This window comes from Mustela nivalis, assembly GCF_964662115.1.
Source record: "Mustela nivalis genome assembly, chromosome: 1".
Classification (NCBI taxonomy): domain Eukaryota; kingdom Metazoa; phylum Chordata; class Mammalia; order Carnivora; family Mustelidae; genus Mustela; species Mustela nivalis.
The window spans coordinates 154,434,688-154,440,885 of record NC_139020.1 but is presented as its reverse complement, the minus strand read 5'-3'; positions in this window follow the sequence as shown (position 1 = coordinate 154,440,885).

The following is a 6,198-nucleotide window of genomic DNA, read 5'->3' as shown; positions in this document are numbered from 1 at the left end:
CACTCATTTAATATTTATTGTATAAAGATTCTGTTTCAGGTTTGTGCTGGGAGCTGAAGGTAGCAAAGGAAGTAAGATGTTGCTTCTGCCCTCAGTCGTGTGTGTGTGTGTGTGTGTGTGTGTGTGTATGAGAGATTCAGAGAGACAGACAGACAGATAGATAGACCAGGAAACCAGGGTGGTGAACAGGGAGGGAACTGGAAAACAATGGTACTTTGATAGTTTAGTGGGTTAAGCCCAAGGTGGCAATAAAGGTTGGTTGTCAGGGAACCACAAAGCACAGGAACTTAATCAGAGGGAGCATGAACAGTGGCTTTTTGGACAAAGTGAAGACCAGACAGAGATTTTTTTTTAAATGTCCATCATTAGTCATCAAGGAAATTAAAGTGGAAATTAAAACCACAGTGCGATAACACTACACACTTAGTAGAATGTCAAAAAGTTAACTAAATAAATAAATGTACCAGAGGAGTGCTGGTCATGATGTGGAGAAACTCCAGTTGTCACATTGCCATGGGAATACAAACTGGTACAGCAGCTCTGGAAAAGGGTTTGGCAGTTTCTTAGGAATGTTTCACATATAGCAGGCCCCCTTCTAGGTATTTTCCCAAGGGAAATGAAAACTTACGTGCACACAAAACTCTGTGCCCAAATGTTTATGATGGCTTTATTAATCATCACCAAAATCTGGAAAAAAAACCCAAATGTCCTATCCACTGGCTAAAAGATAAATTGTGGTACATCTATACCACAGATGATCTCAGCAATTAAGAGGAAACAGGAATGTTCATATAACAGCAGAGATGAATATCAAATGTGTTATGCTGGTAGAAGAAACCATTCTCAAAAGGCTAGATACATAATGGTTCAATTTTTAGGACATTCTGGAAAATGCAAGATAAAAAACAGATTGGGGTGTGGGGGGTTCCTGGGTGTCTGGATCCGGTAAGCTTTGGACTCTTGGTCTTAGCTCAGGGTCATGAGTTCAAGCCCCATGTTGGGCCCCACGCCCAGACCAACAAAAACAAAACAGAAAACAGATCAGTGGTTGCCAGGAGCTGGTCATGGAAGCTAGTATTGGCTCCAAAGGAGCCTGAGGAAATGTCCTGGGGTGAGAGAATTGTTCTTTATTGTGGTGGTGGTTGCACAACTGTATGAATTTGTCAAACCCCACAGGACCATAAAGGATAAATTTTGCTGCATACAAATTATACACCCGTTTTTAAAAACCGTGGGAAGAAAAAAGAAAAAAAAAAAAAAAGAATGAGTAGGATTAAGCCAGGAGAGGAGAAAAAAGGGCATTCCGGGCAGAGGGAAACCATTGTTTCAAAGTGGGATGAGAGCAGGTGCATTTGGAAAGAAATGAAGGAAGTTCAGGAAATGAACTTCAGAGTTTGAGCCGGAGGAATGAAGCTGGGAGGTGAGTGCCAGATCATAAGCAGGTCTGTGGGCTACAGTGGGGGATTTATTTATTTATTTATTTTTAAAGAATTTTAAAGATTTTATTTATATGACAGACAGAGATTACAAGTAGGCAGAGAGAGAGGAAGGGAAGCAGGCTCCCCGCTGAGCAGAGAGCCTGCTTCCCTTCCTCTCTCTCTGCCTGTTTCTCTGCCTACTTGTGATCTGTGTCTGTCAAATAAATGAATAAATAAAATCTAAAAAAGTATTAAAATAAAAAAAAATAAACTACTCTGAGCACAATTAGAAAGGTCATCAAGGATCTTCACCTGGGCATACCAGGGTCAGCTCTGTGTTTTACTAAAATCACTCTGGTTGCCATGAAAGAAGACTGGAGGGAGGCAAGAGGTGTCAGGGTGACAAATTAGGAAACTAGGGATGGATTAGGAAAGTGCATCCATGCAGAAGTTAGGAAAGAGATGGATTAGGAGCTTGGGTTAGGGGGAGGAATTGATCAGAGACCTGTAAGACAGAGAAGTCACAAGACCTACTGATGGATAACAGAAGTAAGAGGAGCTCAGAATGAGGGTTCCTGGGTGGCTCAGTGGGTTAAAGCCTCTGCCTTCGGCTCAGGTCATGGTCCCAGGGTCCTGGGATTGAGCCCCACATCAGGCTCTCTGCTCAGTAGGGGACCTGCTTCCTCCTCTCTCTCTCTCTCTCTGCCTACCCGTGATCTCTGTCAAACAAATACATTTTTTAAATCTTTTAAAAAAAAAAAAAAAAAAAAGAGGAGCTCAGAATGACTCCCAGATAGCCTGTGTGGGCAACCAGGGAAGGGATTACCTCCACTGAAATGGGAGAAAGGACCAGGCTTGTCCAGGCCAGCCACTTGACATCATGTGGGCTGGCATCACTGGCATACCACGGCTTCTGCTCACTACTGATACAGCTAGCTGCTTTTTCCTCTTGGGGTGAGTCGGCTTGCCCTACAGATGAAACCCACTTCCTGAGATGAGCGCCAGGATGTTTGCCCACTGACCTGGGCCACTACTGCTTCCCTTGGCTTGCTCCCTCATCTGTCCTTTCCGGTAATTTTCCAGTCCTCAGAGAGGACTCTGCTCTGGCTTTTCCTGAGCTGCACCCTTCTCTACGGAGTGAGAAGACCAAAGAGTCATGCCCCGCCCCCACCCTTCCGGTACCTGGGACCCCAGAAAGATCTGCCCAGAAATCTTGAGCCCATTGACAGGTCCTGTGCAGGTCTCTGTTTTAAAGCCTTTCCCCCATTGCTGACCAGTGTGTGCACTAGGGAACTGCTGTGGTAGGAGGTGGAGGTGAACAGAACTAGGGCAAGCAGGCTGGTCTGTCCAGTCATCCACACATATGCAAGGCCCCCAGTCGTGCAGGAAGGAACTGTGGGTGGAAAGGGAAGCAGAACAGTCTGGGGGGGGCCTCCGGTGCTCTAGTATTAGGAGTGGGCCAGCCCAGACTGGGTGGTCTTGTTGGTTAGGAGCAGTTCCTGTGGAGGCTCCCTGGCACCCTTCCCTGTCTCAGGGACAGACAGAACAGTGGATTCTTACCCTCACTTTTGGCCTCTCCAACCTGCCTCCAGACAGCCTTGAGAAGATCACAGGGAATCTGCCCCAGCCTGGGAGACGGTTCCCCTTTTTCTGTGACTTCTCCTACCTTCTGGTTTCAGACCCCTCTGGTCTATCCAGGCTGAGGTCTCCAGCAGCCATTTAGTGCCTTCAGTGGCAACAGCTGCTCCTTGGTCCTGGACATCCTAGGCTGCTGCCTCTTCCTCTTTTGCCTTGCTTTTCCATCTCCTCTGTGCTTCCCACCCCACCAAACCGATCTCCCTCTGCCACTGTTCTCTCTCTGCCTGACCAATTGGATCCATCCCCCATTCTGCCTCCAGCATTCGATTTCTATTTGCCCGCTGACTAACAGACCAAAGGCATGGTTCAAACTCTGCACCAGAAGCAGAGGGCTCAAGCCACCTTTAGAACCACTCTCCAGCTTTTTCCTCCAGGCAGACCTCTTAGCATAGAGGGAATCCCTGGAGCTGACTTCTTCATTTGATGACCTGTTTTGCTGACCAGAACTTTTGTTTGTGTGTTTGTTTTTATTTATTTTTATTTTTAAGATTTTATTTATTTACTTGACAGAGATCACAAGCAGGCAGAGAGGCAGGCGGGGGGGTGGGTGGGGGCAGGCTCCCCGCTGAGCAGAGAGCCCAATGCGGGGCTGGTTTCCCAGGATCCTGAGATCATGACCTGAACCGAAGGCAGAGGCCCAACCCACTGAGCCACCCAGGCCCCCTGTGTGTTTATTTTTAAAACAGATGCAAGACAACCCACCATATGGAAATAAGGTTATTTAACCAGGAGCCCACTAATGAACTTCACCTTGTACAATATTTTTATATACAACATACAGATAGGATCACAGAATTAGATAATAGAATAATATCGTGGAATTAGAATTGCTTAGCCAAAGGGTATGTATTTATTAATATTTGAGATATTGCCAAATTGCCCTCCAGAAAGATTATGCCAGAGTAGATTCCCACCTGCATTCTGTGAGAGCATGAAGGACATTTTTTGTTTTTTAAGATTTTATTTATTTGAGAGAGAGAGAGGGCACAAGCAGGAGTGGGGCGGGGGTGGGGTGGAAGAGGGAGAAGCAGACTCCCCACTGAGCAGAAAGTCCGACATGGAGCTCGATTCCAGGATTCCAGGATCATGACCAGGTGCCACCCAGGTGTCCCATGATGGGCGTTTTTAACATGGTTTCCGTTGTACCCCAAATTTTATTCCCAGCTCTCATCTCCCTCCAAAACCCCAGATTTGTATATCCATCATATACTGGACATCTTGCCTCTGTTATCTGAAGGCATCTCGAATTTCTATGCCACCATCTGCCTCACCCGAGTTACTACTGCGAGAGCATCCTCACTGAGCTCCCTGGTTCAGCCCTTGCCCCTCCCTGATGCTCCTTCTTCCTGCAGGCGGAGTGATTCTTTTTTTTCTAAGTGGGGAGGTTGTGGAGGGAGGTACAGAGGGAGACAGAGAATCTTAAACAGACTCCACGTCCAGTACAGAACCTGATGCAGGGCGTCGGCATGTCTTGTCCCCTCTGCCTGGCATCCTCTTCACCAGATATCTCCAAATGGCCCATTCTCTTGCCCACAAGTCTTTGCTCAAGTCTTTACTACAAGTCTTTGTCACTTTCCCTGTGAAATCCAACCTATCTAAAATTGAACCCTCTTTGATTCCCGAATGCCTTTATCCTACACACCTTCTAATCTACCACACAATTCACTTCTCATGTTCATTATGGTGTCTCTTTCCTTCCCATTAGAAGTTAAGCTCCAGGGGCGCCTGGGTGGCTCAGTGGGCTAATGCCTCTGCCTTCAGCTCAGGTCATGATCCCAAGGTCCCGGGATCGAGCCCCATGTCAGGCTCTCCACTCCGTGAGGAGCCTGCTTCCCTCTCTCTCTGCCTGCCTCTCTGCCTACTTGTGAGCTGTCAAATAAATAAATAAATAAAATCTTAAAAAAAAAAAAAAAGTCAAGCTCCAGAAGGGCAGGGGTTGGAGGTATATTTTGTTCACTGGTGATTCCCAAGTCTTCAGAACAGTGCCTAGCACGTAGTAGGTGCCCAATAAATATTTGTTGAACAAAGAAATAGCAGAGCAGTGTCTTCTTGGCTTCACAGATTTAAGTGTGCCTCTTCCCTCAGAGGAGGGTCTGAGGGCCAGTCTCCTGACTATTCCCCCACACCAAGCCCTAGACTCTGCCTCTGGGGTTGGATAGGGTGGAGGTGAGTACTGGAACTTAGTCTGTGTTCAAATAAATGTCACAGTTACATTCACAAGCAAATACACAATAAAATCCCACAAATGTCATTATGGAAAAGTAACCCCACGTCGTTCCATATCATCCTGGGATAACCAGCGGGCCCAGACACCCTGCGGTCCATCCCAGCATCCAAGATCCCGGCACCATCAGGACTGACATCCTGGTATGATCTGAGCATGCACACTTGCCACAGCTGCTTCCTTGGGAGAGGCCGCCTCTGCTTTCCCTATTGGTGCGTCTGGCTTTGGGTCCAGGACCCTCTGGGAGGGGATTCAGATGGGGTTTTCCAGCCCTGGTAAGCATCAGGGGCAGACCCTTAGACGGAGAGCCTGAGGCTGGGCTCTGTGACCACCAGGTGCAGCAGAGGAGACCAGGGAGGGGACCGCTGTGGAGACATCGGATGCCAGCGTAAGTCCATCCAGCAGTACTTGGTAGCCAGCATCTGTGGTTTCAGTGGATTCCGAAGGCGACCACAGCTCCTGACTATGGGGATCACAGAAATGAAAGGGTTTTCTCAAAGTGTCACAGCAGGAAAGGGCACCACAGATTTAAACAGCCCCTCATCCCCATCCCTGTGCCCTGGGACAGGGGCTCCAAAGACCAGGAGGGACAGAAGAAACCTCCTCTACCTCACCTACTCAGGCTTGCTTGGGTTTGCATTTCTGGGGGAAAGGTTGGGCTGGGCGATCCCTGAAGCACACCAGGAGCCTGACTGTCCTGAAAGTTGACATTCCCTGCTTTGATCCTCCCTCTCCCGGGCCTCTGGGGGGCGGGGGGAGTGCCAGAGGGGCCAAGGGAAGCATAGGCACAACCCTAACATTGGGTCTCACTAGGTCTTCCCTGTCCCCAGTCATCCCAGAAGTCCCCACCTGCACCCAGCCTCACACACACACTGAAGACAGGAGGGCCAGCTGAGATGACGGGATGTCTGAAACTCC